Raw genomic sequence first — 21,590 nt, forward strand, 5'->3', positions numbered from 1 at the left:
GGAATAGCCCGCATTTAGGCAATAGGCTGTTTGATCAACCTTCTGTTGTGCAATGAGATGATTGGAACCAGTATTATGCCTGACTGTACATGCCCCAGTCTAGTGGTTCTAATGTTTTCATGTCACAGACCCCCACATTGATATGTAATTGGACCCCCCTTTGATAAGATTGAATGATCCCAGGGGCCGCCATCTGACAATATATGTGTTGTTACATGATGTGATCTAAGCCAGAATTCCATAATATGTCTATACTGTAGGTGGAGAGATAACAGAGGAGAGAGCAGAATAGTCATTCTTGTACACTCTCTCACTGTAGTAACTTCTAGTGAAGAATATATTAGTGCAATTAAACTGTTCCTCATCTTGCTGGGGTCCCCCTGGAACAACTTCCCTAGTCAGGTACTACAGGGCATATGCTGAGTCCTAATCAACAGTTAGACAGATCTAGTCCCACTGATGTCTTTCATTAGATCACTGGGATGGAAACCCCTATCCTGTTCAGAGCACTCATATCTTTAAAAAGATGGCAGGGATGGGCAACAGGGACAAGGAACAAACACTACATCTTAAAGGAACAAATGCTGCATCCTAAAGGAACAAACGCTGCATCTTACAGTACAGTAAAGGAACACTTTCTAAATATCTTGGCTTGTGGCTCGATGAGAATTTCCATGTGGATATTCTTGCTTCCAAGCTGTGACAGACAATTGGCTTCCTGTACAGAAATAGATCTATCTTTCCTGTGATTAGTAGAAAGAGGATTGTTGAAGCTGTTTTCTAAACATTTTAACAATGGTGATGTGATTTATAGGCATGCTCCAGCTTCAACTCTTAAACCGCTGGACTCTGTCTATCATTCTGCCCTCAGTTTTATTACTGGTGACAGAAATTATACCTACCACTGTGTCATTTATGAAAAGCGTAACTATCTTTGGTATTTGTTTATTTTTAAAGCCCTTATTGGTAAACCTCCCTCTTACATCACAACACTGGTGGAATGGAATCTTGGAACCTATTTTACACGTACAAATGACTGGTTGGTTCTTATGGTTCCTCGAGTTTGTTCTGATCTAGGAAAAACTGCTTTTTCCTTTGACGCTTCCAACACCTGGAATGTCCTCCAACTGACTCTGAAGCGGAATGTTTTTCCTTCTTTTACTGCATTTAAAAGTATGATATCCGACCACTTGTAACTGTCTCAGATCTTTTAATTGTTTATTCTTGTTTATTGTGCCTACAGATGAATTTCAGTATGACATTTCTGATAAACTATTTTGTTTTGCAAGCTCGCCGTCACTGTAAATGAGGGTAACCTCATTGTCTTACTGGGTGTGCTGACCTACCTGTCTGTGTGGTTCTCCAGCTGCGCAAAGGCAGAGCAAGAGGCTCTACAGAGGGTGGTGAAGGCGGCAGGCAGGATCGTCGGGACTCCTCTACCAAACATCACCTCCGTCTTCACCTCCCGCTGCCTCCACCGCTCCAAGTGTATCATCAAGGACCAGTCTCACTCAGCACATCACCTCTTTCAGCTCCTTCCCTCAGGGAGGAGATACCGGTCCATAAATGCGAAGAGTTCAAGATTTATGAACAGCTTTTTCCCCCAAGCAGTCAGACTGTTAAACTCTCATTGACTGTCCCCTCACGTGCACCATGCACTTTACCTGGACTTGATAACCATTATGTTTACAGCTCATTATGCACTTTAAAATATTCTGTTATATGTACACAGTGTTATGTTATGTGTTACATGTATGTTGTACTACTGTCTTGTGGGAGCCTCCCCTGAAATTTCGTTGTATACTTGTGTGCAATGACAATTAAAAGTATATTATATTCTTACGTGTTGAAATAAAAGCTTGAAATAAAATGAAACATTTTGGGAAATACACGTATTTGCCTTCCCCAGAGTCAGACAAGAGGATTGATATCAATTTCAACTTTGTGTGTCCGTTTTGGAGTTGTCAGAGTTTTAATGGAGCTAGGCTAGCTGCTCCCTACTGCTTCTAGTAGAGCCATATGAAATCCGTTTTATTTTTTTCCAAATTCCATTTTATTTTTTTCCAAATTCCGTTTTTTCCGTTTTAATATTTCAGAATTCTGTATTTTGCTTTGTACGCTCATTTTACCATCAGAAATAGTGTCTAATAAGTGGGAATGAATAAATGTCCACAATTTAATAAGATATAACAGTCCATTTAATAGGGCTGTCTTAAATACTTCGAAGCTTCATTCATTTATTTCATTCGAATATGAAAATAAAATTCGATTATTAAAAAAAATAAAAAGGTATATATATTTTTGCAAAATCAACTCTGCCTCTCTTTGTTAACTACAACAAGCAATGCCGTTTGTTATTTAAGATGAGGTCGGACTCGGCACTGACAGATTTGTGTTCATTGTGCTGCTTTTATGAAGCCTCAAATGACTGCTTACAATATTTCATGAAAGCAAAGTGTTGTTTGTCTAAGATTTAAACTTTACAGCACTGACAAAGTTGAACAAAGTGCTGTACAAGTCCCACAACATAAAAAAAAAAAAAAAAAAGTAAAAAAAAAAAAAAAGTAAAAAAAAAAAAAAAAAAAAATTTATAGTTGATTCCATTTTTATTGCTCAATTCCGCGATTCCGTCCGCGATTCCGTGATCGCGGATTCCATATGGCTCTAGCTTCTAGTCTGTGTGCTAAGCTAGGCTAGCATGCACCTGGACCTCTCTCTGGAGGCTACTGGACACACAGAGATTAAACGGATGTACATTTTCTTGTCTGACTCTGGGGAAGTGTATTTCCCCAAATAAGTGTATTTCCAAAAATGTTGGTGCATTGCTTTAATAGTGACTCAAAGAGTCTTCTATGAGAGTTCATCCAACATCTATGCAATTTGCATACAGGCCAAACAGGTCCACTGACGATGCGGTCTCCCAAGTACTACACAGCACCCTCTCTCACCTAGACTGCCAGAAGGGGGGCTATGTGAGACTGTTGTTCATTGACTATAGCTCAGCATTCAACACCATAGTCCCCACCAGACTGGTGGACAAGCTGATCAAGCTGGGTCTGAGCTCCGCTCTGAGTGCCTGGATACTGGACTTTCTGAGTGAAAGGCCCCAGGCGGTCAGGGTGGGGGGTCCCCCCAGGGCTGTGTTCTGAGCCCCCTGCTGTACTCACTATACACACATGATTGTGTGGCCAAGTTCAGCTCCAACTCCATAGTGAAGTTTGCGGACGACACAGTGGTGGTGGGGCTGATCTCTGACAACGTCGAGAAGGCCTATCGGGAGGAGGTTGAGGTACTGGAACGCTGGTGTCAGGACAACAGCCTGCTCCTGAACATTGGTAAAACCAAGCCGGAGCTGATCGTGGATTTTAGGAGAACACAGCAGGGGACACACACACCACTGAGGATAAACAGGGCTACCGTGGACAGGGTGAGCAGCTTCAAGTACCTGGGGGTCCACATCTCAGAGGACCTGACATGGACAACACACATAGACTCAGTCGTGAAGAAGGCGAAGCAGCGCCTCTACCACCTGAGACAGTTAAGGAAGTTCAGAGTATGGGGGAAGATACTCCAGTCCTTCAACTCCGGAGCTGTAGAGAGCATCTTGACTGGAAACATCACTGCCTGGTATGGAAACAGCACGGCACAGGACAAGAAGGCCCTACAGAGAGTGGTGCGCTCAGCTGAGCGTACTATGGGTATTGCACTACCACCCCTGCAGGTCTTATACAAGAGGTGCAAATCCAGAGCCTGCAGAATAATGAAAGACCCTCACCACCCCAACAGCAGCCTGTTCAAGCTGCTGCAGTCAGGCAAACGCCTGCGAACACCAGCAACTACGACAGAGAGACTTCGGCTCAGCTTCTTCCCCCAGGCCATCAGAGTCTTGAACACTGAACTCTCCACACACAAGCACACATGAGCACACACACAACACACACACTGTATACGCTCACACACTAGCAGTCACTTTAGCATGAACACACACACACATGCTGCACATACATGTATGCCGTGACAAATAAAACTCTTGACTTGACTAGATCTAGTCATCACTACGCTATATACTCTTTCTCAAGGACTGATCAGAACAGCTTTCTCTGTTATTACTCTAACTCTGCTGTTTGAGTAGTTAGTATGGTTTATTTTCTGGGTTGAGGTGATTAGCTGTTCCAGTGTTCCAAACATGCACACACACTGAAATTTTTTTGACAACAGAGCAGGGTTTCCGTTAGAAAAAATTGTTGCCGGTCTCCGTGACCTGCAAGATTTCAATCTACCGGACAAATGAGATTAATTCCGGTCATAGTTTATTGAGCTTTAAAACAATTGATAGGCAGGCAATATAAAGAATGTCATCCTCAAGGCATGTAGATTTATAATATTATTACTTAAAACTAGGCTACTTTTGCGTATACAGTCATTAATTAATATATTCCAAATAAAATAAGTCCCTCGATACTCCGTGCTGCTGCTGACTTGAACTAAAATAGACCGCGTATGTGGGCAGTCGGTCCGACACTAAACAGCAGTCTGTTATAATCACATTTTTATGAGCTAACGAATTCCGTTATATTGGACATTTGTATTAATTATATCAAGCGAAGAACTGAGAAAGCAGAGAGACTGCAACATTATCGTGGTTTGCGTGACGACTCTCTCCACCTCGCAACGACTTATTTGCAAAGAGTATGGCGCTGCAGAGAAGCTGATTTAGCTGTTATTGGCTCTTTTCTGGGAACCGCACAGCAGCGCCCCCCACCCAACATTGGCTGAAAATGGCCAAATTGGAGTACTGCTGGAATACTGCATTGTGCCGTTGCCTCTCTGGCTCTGCAGCTTCACACAAAAGTCCGCACACCAGGACTAAGCTCTCGCCGACAACGTCGTTGTCATTATTAGAAGCAACGAGGAAACAAATGTAATGATCGTTTCGTTCATCGCATAGGCTATTTAATTTTAGCCTATTTTAATACAATTCAAATAATCAAATTGTGCTTAGACTCAGGGAATTATTTTCACCGGACATTAAGACCGGAGATATTAAATAAGTCGGACTTCAACAGATTTTGCCGGTCAAAAACCGGTAATTACCGGCTAACGGAAACGCTGCAACAGAGTACTGTAATTAGTGTGAACAAACACTAGATAACAATGCAGTCGTTATAGGCTAGAGGTGCTTCTCTAACTTCAGCAGCTGAAGAATGTAGATGGGTGTGTTCGTGCACTTACTGGCAGGTTTAGCCACCTCTTCAACCTTTGATTGTTGGCAAAAAAAAACGCTTTCTGAAGAGACATTTCAAGCCAGCAGGGTCATAGCTGCCTGGTAGCCTCTGGTTGTTGGTACAAGTTGGTTTCTGAACTGCTGAGCGGGGCATTTCAAGCCGGTGCAGTCAGTCGACCCATTAGCCTATTGATATTGAGATGAATGACTGCGAGTGTGAGAGTGGTCTGCTGTGATGCCGTGGTGTAAACTGTAGGTGTGGTGCACAGGAGGAGGAGGTCCCAGTGCAGAGGAGGCAGAGAGGAGGATTGTTGGATGTCAGACTACATTTAAAAATACTGAAAATACAACTCATATTTAGCTCATTCAAACAGCTAGAGGGTGATATCAGATATACATTTAAATGTACACTACACGCTTACTAATTCAGGTCACAATATGTTGCATAAGAAATAGCAAGATCATATCGTTAGTAATGCTGAATCCTATACATCGGCCTCAGGCTCAATGGATTTGTCAATGCCTTTCACGCTTCATGTAGAAGGCTTTCAGCTGTAGCCCGGACTGCTGATACACTGATTATTACTGAGTTTAACAATGAGGGGAGAGGAGAGGAGAGGAGAGGAGTGGGGGAGAAGAGAGGGGAGGAAGGAATGAGAGGAGAGAAGAGGACGGGAGAGTAGAGGAGGAGGGAGAGTAGGGGAGGAGAGGAAAGGAGAGGACAAGGAGAGGGGGAGATGAGGAGGGAATGAGAGGAGAGAAGAGGAGAGGAGAGGAGAGGAGATGAGAGGAGGGGATGAGATGAGATGAGAGGAGAGGGGAGGAGGGAATGATGAGAGGAGAGGAGAGAAGAGGAGAGGAGAGAGGAAAGGAGAAGGGGAGAGGAGAGGAGAGAGGGAGAGGAGGAGGGAACAAGATGAGAGAAGAGGAGATGGGAGGATAGGAGAGGAGGGGGAAGAGGAAGGGAGGAGAGAGGGAGAGGAGGAGGGAATGAGAGGAGAGAAGAGGGGAGGAGAGTAGAGAGGAGGGAATGAGAAGAGAGGAGAGGACGAGAGAGGGAGAGGATCAAGAGCACACACACACACACACACACACACACACACACACACACACACACACACACACACACACACACACACACACACACACACACACACACACACACACACACACACACACACACACACACACACACACACACACACACACACACACACACACACACACACACACACACACACACACACACACATCTCCATTCAGGAAAGCTTACAAATGGCAATATCATCGACAATGCAGGAAAAGACATAAACTCATGTATATTATGAGATTTTCAGAACCCCGAAGTACATTATAGATTGCTGAGCAAGCATGTAACTACAGGATGGCCAAGAAGAAAACACTTATACAATTACATCAGTTTTAGGCCTACAGCTTATGGGCCATTTCGCTGAATTGTAGAATATGATATGAATATGAATTTCAATATGACATTAATAAAACTAAACCGCTATATTCGCCGTTATTTCCTTCGTAGGTCGCTATGAACGCATTTCAGTGAGCAGATGGCTAATGCACTTCCATGACTTTCAAAACACGGAAAACAATCAGAGTTAGGTTATCATTAGTTCGTCATTCTAATGTATTCTACCTGTTGTTTGACTATTTTGGTTCTTGGACCTTCATTTTAAGGTGAACGGGCATGTCTGCAATCCCTACCCCTCATTGGGCATAAAAAAAAATATTGTTTGTTTCCTGTTGGTTGTCAGTTAAGGCCATGGGTCGGTAGGGAATTTATTTTATTTAATTTTTTATTTTATTCTTTCCCACGGCGACTATGGATAGGGAATTTCTTTATTTAATAAAAAATTTCACAACAACATGGATGCATGTACTCTACCAGCATGTTTAATATCCATAATACTAAAGGTTTGACTAAGATTTATATGAAACTTTATAAAAAAAAAGAATAAGAAAAAAGATTTTTTTTTTTTTTTTTTTTTTTTAACTCATAAAATATATTGGGTCGCACATAAATTGGCAGGGTCGGTCGGCAACCGGAAACAAACCATTATTTTTTTTAGGCCTTGCATCAAACTCCACCTATATGGCGGTAAAGTAAATAATAGGGTGATACGTAAGGGATAATGTATAGCTACGAGGTCATTGTCGCAAAATAATTGACCGACACAGAGTTTAGAACACCGAATCTTTGCACAAATCTTTCCAATATACATCTTTCCACAGCATAATATGCAACATCCAAGATTTGTCTTTTTCTTTTTCGTAACATCATACAAAACATACAAAAGACTCATACAAACACATTAACAACTGACATGGAAATTAAAAAAGCACTTACAAAAAAAAACCATTACTATACATTGTGCATATATATCCCTGATGCACATACGTTACATGTAGACCGATCTACCTGCGAGCAGGTATGTGCTGCATCTTCTATCGGGATGTCATCTTTCTCCATAGTGCATGTGAGAGGATGCGTCTCAAATATATGTAGGTGTGCGTGAGAACATGTATGAATGGCAGCCGAGGTGTTTTAAACGTCAGTGAAGGTCAATTATTTTGCGACAATGACCGAGTATAGGCTATACATTATCCCGCTTATTACATGGCTAACTTACTAACAATATACCTAATTCATCGACAAGACGAGATCAAATGCAGACGCAGTTGTTCTGTGGCTCTGTCAGCCCAAATAAAGTGATTATTATTATCGGCAGCCGGCAGGTCTGTGGTCTGATTGCATGACTGAGTGCAGCTGTGCATATGCTGAGCAGCACTGATACAGTGTGTGTAGTGGGCTTGATTGGTCCAGCTGCGCACAGCGGTCATTATTGTTTGGCAGAGGTCCGTCATCGAGTAATATCGGACCTCTGACGAGCGCTATTGACCAATCACAAGCAAGCATTTCCGCGAATGTGAAAACGCCATGTAATAAATTTGTATAATGTGTGTGAGACTTGCCGCCCACATTCATCTGATGTCGGTGTAGATTCACAGTGAGGTGAATTGGTGGTTTAAAAATACATAAAACATGGTAACCAAAACACACAAATACGCACGCACGCACGCACGCACGCACACACACACACACACACACACACACACACACACACACACACACACACACACACACACACACACACACACACACACACACACACACACACACACACACACACACACACACACACACACACACACACACACACACACACACACACACACACACACACACACACACACACACACACACACACACACACACACACACACACACACACACACACACACACACACACACACACACACACACACACACACACACACACACACACACACACACACACACACACACACACACACACACACACACACACACACACACACACACACACGTGTAAGCCTGCTCCAGATCCCCCTGATTATTGTATTGAGAATTGATAATGATCAGATTAGCCACAATAACCATGACACAGCAAGATGACAGTGTGTGTGTGTGTGTGTGTGTGTGTGTGTGTGTGTGTGTGTGTGTGTGTGTGTGTGTGTGTGCGTGCGTGCGTGCGTGCGTGCATGCGTGCGTGTGTGTGTGGAGGGAAAGAAAGCAGGAGAGATAAAGTGGGAGAAAGAGAGATAGCGAGAGAGAGGGAGGGAGAGTGAAGAGAGCCATTTAGCCTCCAGATAGAAGGATTATACATCCATAGTGCCATCTAGTGTCTACTCAAAACACACACAAACTCTCTCTCTCTCTCTCTCTCTCTCTCTCTCTCTCTCTCTCTCTCTCTTTCACACACACACATACACACACAGACACACACACACACACACACACAGACACACACACACACACCTACACACACACATACACACACACTTACACACACACAGACACACACACACACACACACATACACACACACTTACACACACATACTGTACATACAAGCACACACCCACAAACTCTCACACACACACACACACACACACACACACACACACACACACATACATACATACATACATACATACATACATACATACATACATACATACATACATACATACATACATACATACATACATACATACATACATACATACATACATACATACATACATACATACATACATACATACATACATACATACATACATACATGGACATACATACAGTACATACACAAACACCTACAGACACACACACACACTGAGAGACTAAACAGAGACGATAGCGTTATAATAAGATTCTAGAACATAATGGGTAAGATGATGTTTGTAAGTAACCACACAGTGCAGCCTCACTACAAATATGTGTGCTCTATCAAAATGTCTATTATTTTACAAACCAAGCTTTTGACAATCAGTGTCCTTGCCCCATTCTCTGTTTCTTGGATTGAACGTATTTTGTCTCTGGAAGTAACATGAAAGGAGCTTCGTCTTGGTGCACACTGTATGCATTCAGTTAGGTATTAAAGGACCGGTTCAAACCCCACGTTGTATCAAATATAATGAGTTTCATAATACATTGTGCTATACGTTGCCCAGTTAGGTGCATAACTGGTCTGTGCGACTCATAACTCCTCAGTAGAACATATAAAGACACATCTGTGAGCTTCCTATTGTAAAAATAAATGTATCATGTTCTCCCATTTTCTACCCATGTTAGTTGTTTAGTTGTATCACAGCACTGGTCGATGAGCTATCCTCTGTCAGTCAGAGGAGGGTGTGTAGACTACCACATGTCTCGTCTGTCGGTCTGGGAAGGGTGTGACAGTGATGAGTGATGAGAGGAGAGTGTATGATTGATTGATTGATTGAAAATTGTATTAAGAGATTGCAGAATGGGTACAATACAGTACGGCTCAATACACACAATTGTTAAGGGGATGCAGACCAGAGAAAGACTTCCATCTTGTTTACATCAGGGTCCCCCATTTTCAATTTATAATTTATGACATACACAACATACAGATATACAGATATATATCATGACATTTATGACATACATGACATACAGATATACAGTACTGTTACATTTATGACATACAAGATATACAAATATACAGTACTGTTTAACAGAGATCCTAACAGAAAATATATACATTCAAGGGGGAGGAAACTGAACATTAGGAGGGGGCTGGGCGGGTGGGTGGGCTGGGGGGTTTGGACATTTACAGGGGCCAGTTTCGAATTGCAGCCTCCCGTAGGTGCTCTTTGAGGGCGATTTTGAAGGTTACGGCTGTTGGTAGGGGGTTCCACATTGTTGTGGCATAATTGTGAAACGTGTTTAGTAGTGATGCACGATATATCGGCCGCCGATTTAATATCGGCCGCCGATATAATATCGGCCGATATGGCGTTTTTTTTTTTTTTACACATCGGTATCGGTCCAATATCAAGATATTAAGATATTAATAGTAAGATATTAAAGGGGACCTGCATTGCTATTCCTAGCACTATTTGGGCAACTTTACACAATTCCTGTGAGTCTATGGAAGACATCTGTAAGGTTTATTTAAAAAGAAAAATCATTGTTTTATGTTTCTAATGGAGTACTCAAAAGCATCATTTTCCAGCCTCAAGATTTCAGCCTGTTATTGGCTGGGCTCCGCCCATAAGCACTTTCAGTGAGTGGCAGACAGAGAGAGAGAGAGAGAGAGAGAGAGAGAGAGAGAGAGAGAGAGAGAGAGAGAGAGAGAGAGAGCGAGAGAGAGAGAGAGAGAGAGAGAGAGAGAGAGAGAGAGAGAGAGAGAGAGAGCACTGTGTAAACACAGCTTCGTGCGATAACGCAGGTCCCCTTCTCTTTCTCTCTCCCTCTCCCGTTTGAGGAAGTCTTCCACTGTGCCGCGCGCTATAGACGGGGCGTTAGTTTTATGCTCCCGAATCGAGAGAGAGATAGAGAGGGGGAGAGAGAGAGAGACAGACCGAGAGACGACAGCGCGACGCGCGTGTGTGTCAGGGTTTCCGTTAGCCGGTAATTACCGATATTTGACCGGCAAAATCTGTTGAAGTCCGACATAATTAATCTCTCCGGTCTTAATGTCCGGTGAAAATAATTCCCTCTAAGCACAATTTGATTATTTGAATTGTATTAAAATAGGCTAAAATTAAATAGCCTATGCGATGAACGAAACAATCATTACATTTACATACCAAGCAGGTCTAATAATGACAACGCTGTTGTCAGTGGGAGCTTGCTGCTAGATTTGCGACTGCATGCGGCTGCAACACCAGCTGTGCCGGTGCAATACTCCAATTCAGCCATTGGCAATTCAGCTGTTGGGTGGGGGGCGCTGCTGAGCGGTCCCCAGATAGAGCCTGAAAACAGCTGAATCTGCTGCTCTGCAGCGGCATACTCTCGCAAATAAGTCGTTGGGAGGTGGAGAGTCATCACGCAAACCCACGATAATGTTGCCGTCTCTCTCTGCCAAATGTCTCAGTTCTTCGCTTGATATAATTAATACAAATGTCCAATATAACGGAATTCGTTAGCTCATAAAAATGTGATTATAACAGACTGCTGTTTATTAATGTCGGGCCGACTGCCCACAGACAACTATTTGATTTAAAGTCGGCAGCAGCACGGAGTCTCGGGACTTATTTTATTTGGAATATAATGACTGTATACGCAAAAGTAGCCTTTCTTTTTATAGCCTTTATATAGCCTGCCTATCAATTGTTTTTAAGCTCAATAAACTCTGACTGGAATTTCTCTCATTTGACCGGTAGATTTACCGGCAACAATCTTTTCTAACGGAAAACCCTGGTGTGTGTATGTGTTCTCTGTCGCGAGGGTCTATCTGATTCTCCCTCTCTCTCTCTCTCTCTCTCTCTCTCTCTCTCTCTTCTCTCTCGCTCTCTGTCAAACCCCGTTTGGTGCGCTACAACCGCAGAGCCAATCGGATCACTATCCGCTCCATCCTCGCCACGTGACATCACCATGCGAGTCAAATCAGAATGACCTGATTTTTTCAAACCAGGAAATGAATGACCTGAATGACGGCAATCCGCCAATATGGTATTTAGATACACAAACACATTGATACTAACTCCTATTACTATAATACAATGCTAGACACTGAAAAAGACATTTATAATGCATGTCACCTTTAAAAAAATATATAATAATAATTTTTCTTTTTTTTACATGTTTTGGCCTTAAATAGTTTCAAAATATCAGTCATTTCTAAAAAATAAGTTACAAAAGTTAAAAAAAATAATGCGTTTTGGAAAATAGCTCTTTATTTGATTATCATAAAAAAGTGTTTTCTATACAGAGATATCGACATTGGTAAATATCGGTATCGGCCAGAACAGCAATATTAATATCGGTTATCGGTATCAGCCACAATTTTCACATCGGTGCATCACTAGTGTTTAGTCCCTTGTTAGAGCCGAATCTGGGTTGAACATGATTTGTGGAACTCCCTCTGGTGTTGTGATCGTGGAATTCACTGACCTTTGGGAAGTATTTCGACATGTACATGGGTATCTTAATGGTGTAGTGTATCTTGTAGACAAAGTGGGCAGGGGTGAGGTGGGTTTTAGGAGTAAGGTCAAGCAGTAGTCTGGCCAGTTTGTTTTGTGATGTTTGTAGTCTTGTTTTTAGTGCCTTTGAGGTGCTTTGGTACCATGAGGTGCAAGCATAGTCGTACTCGTAGTACCCTTAGTACAAGAATCTTGTTCGTTAGTTGACTTTTTTGATTACATTGGTTGCCATAGGTTCACACTATCTCACCCAGATTAAAACATCTTGTGTAGGATCGTCTGACCAAGCAAGGTACTACTGCTGAACCCTCTCTGCGATGGTAGGTGAGTGCTTTTACACTACCCAGACGTATGTATCATCAATCATGGCTTTTGAAGGCTAAAACACTTGCCTCACTGGTGCCTGGTGAGAGGATGTAGCACAGCGCTACAGTGCTTTTTCAACACTGAAGTGATCAGTGAGAGGCCTGTACTAGGGCCTGTCTTCTCACTCAGCTAGAAGCAGAGTGGATATCTAAAATGGCTTGTTTCTGTTGATATCCATGGGGGATAGAGATCAAAGGGCTTTAGTCATCATGTTCACAACATTGAACATAATGTTTACAACATTGAATAATTCTCTAACATTGTGGATAATGTTACATCAACATACCTTCTGGAAAAAAAATGCAATGAGATTGAAAGATGTTTGACGATTTTCATTGTACAGTATCTTTAACTCTTTCAATGCCATGCCTGGTTTTCCGTTTTACCGCTTGAATGCCACCATCCGCGCCAATGTTAACGTTAATATCGCCTAATCTATGTTTTAAATTATGGCTATGTGTCTAATCTGCCCATCGCATTATCAAATACTATTTTCCAGTCAGTGCTGTGAAGGCAGATTCTTTTTTTATCGCGTCGTTTCCGTTTCAGAGCAGTTAGAAAAGCCCCCGTTTTGATATAAAAAACAGCTCATTCTGGAGCATTCTATGAAAATCGTCTTTTAGTGGAATATTCCACAACGTTGATATTCGTCGGCCTTTTTATGAATAGTTTTCAAATAAACGCTAGATGATCAATATTATACGTGCACGCACGCACATTACGGCCGCGCACTGATAATCGCCCCGTTGATTTCCTCTCTGACTTTTACAATGAAACCGAGAGAAGACATTTCACAAAACAGCTTATAACTTCATCAAACTTACTCCGATTATCCTACCACTGATAACACAGAGTCCTTACCTGACATCAGATGGTATCCAACTGGTATATTCCAATTCCTGATCACCATTCGAAAAAATCGATAAGTGTATGGATCCAACGCGACACAGTAGATCTCTATGATCCGCGGGGATCTGAGGCTCCAGAATGAACTGTGGTAACCCCGGCTGGATCAGTGAACTGGAAAATGTACCGGATTTTTTTCCCCATTCATTTTCATTGAGTCCATTCCAAAATCACTTATGTCATCTGGGAGACGACAGGGGGCGCTTTTTTCCACAGTGACCGTCGGCGCCCCTCGGCTATACTCGGGTAGGCTCGGGTGATGCAATCATTTTTCAGATCGCAAAAAAAAAAAAAAAAAAAAATCCGAGAAATCTCGTGAGTGGCTAGCAACCACCTATAAAAAAACACGAGAAATCTCATGAGTGGCACTGAAAGAGTTAAGAGATCTTCTGATAATATACACAAATATGCATTCAAATAACTCCCATCTATACGTGGATTAAAGTGAATCTACGGATACACTTCTAGCTGTGAAAGGACAGGCCATGTAATATTCATCTCCCATTACAGCACAATGTGCCAAAAAGGAGATAGGAAATCCCTAATGCCGACAAGGCTAAGAATGTTTCCTGATAAAGCACATCTTATAAATCATTTTCCACATCTGAGAAAGCTTTGTGGCCTACATTTTAGTGGCTGATCCCAAAAATAGAGCACTTCAAATACTTCAAATCTTCTGATTCTCCACAGCATGCCAGTGCAACACACAGCACATACTGTATAGGTTGCCTCATACTGTATGCACGCAGTACCAATTCCTACACATATTTCACAGCTTAACCAAGACACTCACCAGAGATATCTATAACACGTCCAGCTCCATGCCACTGCCGGAGTGGGGCAAAAGTGCTGTAGGTGTCGTTGCTATTGCTGCTGAAACTCAATATAGCGAGCTGGCAAGAGCCCTGCCCTCTGAAATCCATTATGAAGCTGGCCTCTAGTTAGGAGCACAGAAGCTGTTAGACTACTGTCTGTGTGTGTGTGTGTGTGTGTGTGTGTGTGTGTGTGTGTGTGTGTGTGTGTGTGTGTGTGTGTGTGTGTGTGTGTGTGTTTGTTTGTGTGTGTGTGTGTGTGTGTGTGTGTGTGTGTGTGTGTGTGTGTGTGTGTGTGTGTGTGTGTGTGTGTGTGTGTGTGTGTGTGTGTGTGTGTGTGTGTGTGTGGTTGTTTGTGTGTGTGTGTGTGTGTGTGTGTGTGTGTGTGTGTGTGTGTGTGTGTGTGTGTGTGGTTGTTTGTGTGTGTGTGCGTGCGTGCGTGTACTTGGTGGTTGTTGTTGTTAAAATTCTGGGCCTGTCGCTCGCTCCCCATCCTTCCCCCGCCTGCCGCTTCCTCTTCTCTCTCCATCTGTTTTGATCTCCCCTTCATCCTTCAGGCTGCATCACCCACTGCTGGGTCTACGCTGTTTTTCCTTAATCACTCTTCCCCCAAAATATTGCAAGGCGTTGCAATTTTGACCAATTCAATACATGTACCATGTAAAAAGTGTTACCACATCCTGTTCAGTAGAGCGCACATCTCCACCAAGTGGCAGCCACCCATTTATTTTCTTTACACTAGCAAACTATTACACTATTGCAATATGACAGGGCTGGGTGTGAGTTTTTGATTATTGATTTCCATCCTGGTAATGTTGTTTTGACTCGCCATCCCCATTAAAAAAAAGGTCAGGCAGTCCGTCGTTTCAAGTATAAAAAGTATACATTTTGTTGTGAAGGGCCAGATTAAACCGAATATATATATTTATTTATATATATATATTTAATTGTATTTGTATATTCTCTAATATTCCCTGATATCCCTTGTATATTCCTTGTACAATATGCATTGAATATCCATTCTAGCCTACTGAACATCCCATAATAGTCTCCATTCTACTATTGGTCGAGACCTTGGTGCCAGGCTGCCATACCCCTCAGACCCAGTTCAAACGTACCGCTCGACATGTACGAAAAAGTCCTAGTTCCGCGTAGGAATTTGGCTACCGCACCACTAATGGGACTATTTGTTCATAGTGCGTATATATACTGCGCTACTAAAGTAGGACTTTCTTTTCAGTCCAGTTTCTTACCCTCCAATAGAGTCACAGACGTAAAGCCTCCCCGCGACGCCACGTGTGGGAGTAAGGCCAAGTTCGCCTACCATCGGTATTGAGACATCGTGTATATTAATATTTGAATAGTCATATTTGGCACTATATCGTCGAGTTGGACGTAGTCTATTAAGCTAATAATAGTCTGTTAATATATAGTGCTTCGTGCGGTGAGAATACTACCGTAGTCAGTACCCCATCGTTTCGGGCAGAGAACTGGCTGCTTACCCAGGGTGGTTGACCCTATGTGAAGCTGCACCCGAGGAGCCCCAGAGCCGACGAGCGAGTGGACCTGTATACCGGATTATTCTACCGACGACAGCCCGCCTTCCCAGGCACGGATTATGCTTTGGATACTTTGATTATTCCATGGATAAAGACCCCCGACACTGCCGTGTGTTGGAACCCCCCCCCCTGGAGAGGACGCAAGGTGAGGAGACGCTCTGCAAGACGAGGTCGCTTCACGTCTCTCCCCCGTGGACCGGAGAGAGCCGGCCCACAAAGAGTCCACCTGCTTTCATCTGTGGTCCAAGGATCGCCGGCGCATTGAACGGCACTACAGTGGGTTCACCTGGGATACCCTTGGCCGGACGAGGCAGCCGGATTCTACCCCCCCCCCCCCTCCTACTCCTGTCGGCTTACAAGCGACCGGATTAACCCCCTCTAGTGTATCTAGTATAATCATTAAAGTATCATTGCTGTTATTCCTTAACTATTCCAGGTCGTATATTTACCACCTGCGCCTTCAGAGATTGGACATTCTCTATTGATATACCGACGAATACTCCTTGCCATAAAAGTGCATACTATTTCAATTCATAAATGTAATTAAGTGATTAAGTGCTTATTCTACACACCATCGCTGTGTAGAAATAAAGACCTGTTTCTAATTCGTACATTTGTGTTGGATCCGTTTCATCTACGTGAGAGTGTTCATGATAATATATTTATGCCGTGTACTGGGTGGCCGAATATTAAGTACAAAGGTAGTGGTAGTAAGTATCATATCTAGTAATACAGTCAGGGAATTGTACCCCTCAGTTACAATTGGTCCTTCGAGCCGGATGGTAATTAGTGTAATATTAATATAGTGTTATTAATATTGAAATGGCCTATGATGAACACTCCACGAAACGATCCTCCTAACCAACGCCCGCAGCGCGAACGACGGCTCCCTCAGTACTTAGAGGCTTACGCTGTCAGTCAACAACCTAGTCTTCTACTAACAGTAAACGCGGTAAAACTAGAAAGTAAAAGTATGTCTAACCCCAACGCCCAGACTACCCCGACCATAGAGGCCCCTACGGGCTCTAATGTAACTGACCAAGTTCACGGTGGGGACCAGTGGGAACCAGACATGACTTCACACCCCGCCAGTACTGAAGAAGTAGTCCCCGATGAGTCCCGGGAGGAATACAACGCTACCGAGAGAGAACTCGGCACGGAAGAAGACGGGGAGAGCACCGTGGAGATAGAGCTCCAAGGCTCCGCAAGGAGTACCCCGAGGGAAGGCTCCCCTATACAACCGCCTTCTCCCAGCGAGGCAGAGAGGACCCTACAGCAGGCCTTCCTCATCAGCCTGAACGCCGCTGCTGAACGCGACCGACTGCAGATCCAGCAGCGAAGCGAACACGAGCAGATACGTCTAGAAATAAGACGCATTCAGATGGAAGAGAATGTGGCCCGAGAACGAGCCGGTGCTCAACGGGACGCAGCGCGCGACAGACAGCAGTCGCAACTAATAGAACAGCTGATCAGACGGACAACACCCTCTCCCTCCGCCAGAGGCTCCAGGAACTCGTCTAGACACACCTCCAGGGCGGCATCCCCTAGCCGAGTAAACAACCCTGAACTTGACCAACAGACGAGGTCTATACCCCCCACAGACCACCTCCCCCCACCGGTCCAAGCGAGACCTAGCAACCGGGAAGGAGCAGCATATCCTGTGGAGAGGCTAAACCAGAGACTACAAGCACTGGATGAACTAACTGAAGACGAAGAGGAAGAGGAGGAGAACCACGCCCGAAGACAGCACAGTACTCTACCGGACCAGGAGGTCCGGTACAGCCCAGGCTATACTCCCGCGGAGCTGCGCTACAGACCCCCGACTCTATACACGGGTGAGCACGACGCACGACCCGCACCGAGGAACAGCACCTGGACAAGCGGGCCATGGTACACTGCCGGTACCAGCCCATACCAAGGAGCGGGAGGAGACTCGCCTGGGAGGCCTCTCCCCCAACGCTCGCCGATGTACCCACAGTCAGCGTCATACATTGGCACGCCTATGGTACCCGACTTCACCCAAGAGAACCGGGCCCAGTATACAGAACTCCGCATGTGTCTGGAGACCATGTTGGTGGATGTATTGGATGAACGCCACAAATACGCCATCCTACTGAAGCACTTAAAGGTACCCCGCGCACATAATATAGCGCTCGCCTACGCGACTTCCACCACCCCATACACAGCAGCGCTGGTAGCATTGGACCAGAGGTATGGGCGCATATGGGATTACGTGATCCAGGAGATCCGACACATCGACCGCTTACCCCCAGCAATAGACAATCGAGCACTGGACGACCTGTCCATCAGAGTGCAGTCCCTGGTAGGGATGTTGGGAGCGCAAAGAGAGAAGGGGAGGCATGAACTTTACGCCAACTCAAATGTGGAAAGGATCCTGGAGAAGCTGCCGCCCGCTCGTCAGGAGCGCTTTAGGCGGCAGAGGGACCACAGAGACCCGAATGGCCCCGAACCGAACCTCCTCGATCTAGCAGACTTCCTGGCGAGAGAAGTCAGCAGCCTACGGCTAGATACATTCGGACGGAGCACCCCTGGCTCCAGAGAAGGAACCAGACGACTAAATGATGGAAGAAGATCGGTGACTGTGATGCACCAATCGGAGTCAGTACCGAGCAGCAGGAGCCACAGTACCCCCTCCAGAACGGAGAAGTGGAAGATAGTGTGCCCCTACTGTGAGAAAGAACACTGGCTAGCGCAACGTGACTCCTTCCCCAAGCTGAACGCGGAGGAAGCAGGTCAATGGATAAAGTCCAACAAGCGCTGTTTTCGCTGTGCGCGCTCACACATGGCAGCCGAATGCCGCTTAAAGAAAAGGTGCACCAAGTGCGATGGAGCCCATCTGGACATACTTCACGACAGTAACAGACGGCGCCCTTCACCTGCACCATCCAGCCGCAAAGCGAGCGTCATGTACATCGATCCCGCCAGCAGCAGTGGAGCCCGAGTACTCCTAAAAGTAGTGCGTGTGACACTAAGCTACCAGAATAAAGTCCTGGACACTTACGCCGTCCTCGATGACGGGTCAGAGAAGACCCTGCTGCTCGCCTCCGCTGCGGCCCAGCTAGGGCTGCGGGGAAGCGAAACCCAAATGACAATTCGGACAATAAGACGAGATTTGAAGACGATAAAGGGCGAGAATGTCTCATTCTCTATCGCAGCAAGCGGCCAGCCTGAGCGACGGTACCAGATTGCAGACGCTTTCACCAGCCAAGAAATAGGACTGTCGTGGTACACATACCCCGTCGCCAAGCTGATGGAGAAATATGCACATCTGCGCAAGTTACCGATCCCGCTCATAGACGATGCTATGCCGACCCTGTTGATGGGCTCCGACCATGCAGACCTCATTGTCCCGATAGACCGGGTTCATACCGGACCCCGAGGCTGCCCTGCAGCAGTCGAGACCCGTTTGGGATGGACTCTCCAAGGCCCGCTCGCCAAATCTCTCAACCGAAGTACAGCCACTAGATGTCTCCACTCCCGAGTCACAGGGGGAGAAACCGCACTCCTGCAGCACGTAGAGCGGCTATGGACCTTGGAACAAATGCCCTTTAAGAACGGAAAGAAAGACATTCGCTCTAAAGATGACATTTACGCCATTCACCTCCTCGAGACAGGGACCAGGAGAGTCCCGGTCAACGGCGTGTTGAGATACGCCACGCCACTCCTGCGGCGAGAAGGAATGCCTACTTTCCACGCCAAGACAGACGCCACGGAACGGTACCTGCTGAACACGGAGCGGCGCTTAGCCAAGAACCCCGCCCAGGAGAGTGTGTACCGCGCTGAGATTGAGGAGCTCATCACAGCGGGACACGTCACAAAGATGGACATTAAAGAGGCTGACCAGACCACTGAATCGTGGTACGTGCCCCACCACAAGGTCCATCACAACGGTAAAGACCGCATGGTGTTTGGCTGCAGCTACCAGATCGGATCCCAAAATCTGAATAAAGAGTTACTGCCCGGTCCCACACTCGGCCCCTCCCTACTCGGCGTTCTACTCCGCTTCCGCCAGGAAGAGGTGGCCATCAGCGGGGACATTAAAGGAATGTTCCTGCAGGTGAGATTAGTGGAGGCGGACAAGCCCCTGTTGCGGTTCCTATGGAGAGAGAGGCCAGGAGATGGGCACCCAGCCATCTACCAGTGGGAGGTCCTCCCCTTCGGAACGACGTGCAGCCCCTGCTGTGCGACATTTGCACTACAGAAACATGTAGCAGAGGACCCAGCAGCGGACGAAGAGGTCCGACACAGCGTAAAGAACAGCTTCTACGTAGACAACTGTCTACAAAGCCTTTCAACCCAGGAAGAAGCCGAGGCTCTCCTGATTAAACTCCGCGCCTCATTGATCAAAGGCGGCTTTGATCTCAGGCAGTGGGCCAGCAGCGATACGCAAGTACTGCGCAGCCTCTCCTCCGAGGACAAGGCAGCCAGCAGCGAGACCTGGATGGCTACAATCCCGGGAGAAGCCCAGGAGATGACCCTGGGATTGGTGTGGCGATTCAAAACAGATTCGCTTCACTACAGACACAAGCCCCTGACTACGGAGCAGGGAAGGCCGGCGGCGGCGCCGACCACCAGACGGAGTGTGTACACAACACTCGCCCGACAATATGACCCGCTAGGATGTATTCTACCGTACACCACCAGGGCAAAAATGATTGTACGAGCATTGTGGGACAAGGACCAGGGCTGGGACGACCCCATTCCCGCACACCTTAAATCCACCTGGAGAGAGTGGGAGATGGAGCTCCACTCACTCCCAGGCGTTAATATGCGCCGAAGCTACTTCCCACCCACGGTGAGGCCAGAGACATGTAAGATGGACTTACACGTCTTCAGTGACGCCTCAGAGGTCGCATACGGATCAGTAGCCTACTTGCGGGCCCAAGACCAGGGGGGAGAGATCTACACAGCATTTGTCCTCGCCCACTCGAGAATAGCCCCACGCAAGCAACAATCTATCCCACGTCTAGAGCTCTGCGCAGCCCTAGCCGGAGCGCACCTAGCCACGCTCATCCAACGTGAGCTCACCATACCGGTGTCTAGAACAATCCTGTGGTCAGATTCCACGACGGTACTCGCCTGGATCAAATCGGACTCATGCAAGTACAAAGTCTTCGTGGGAGTCAGAGTCACCGAGATTCAAGACTTAACCGAAGAGTTAACCGGAGAAACAGAGTGGCGCTACATTGA

This window comes from Notolepis coatsorum (assembly GCF_963971535.1).
Source record: "Notolepis coatsorum genome assembly, chromosome: 16".
In the NCBI taxonomy this organism is placed as follows: Eukaryota; Metazoa; Chordata; class Actinopteri; order Aulopiformes; family Paralepididae; genus Notolepis; species Notolepis coatsorum.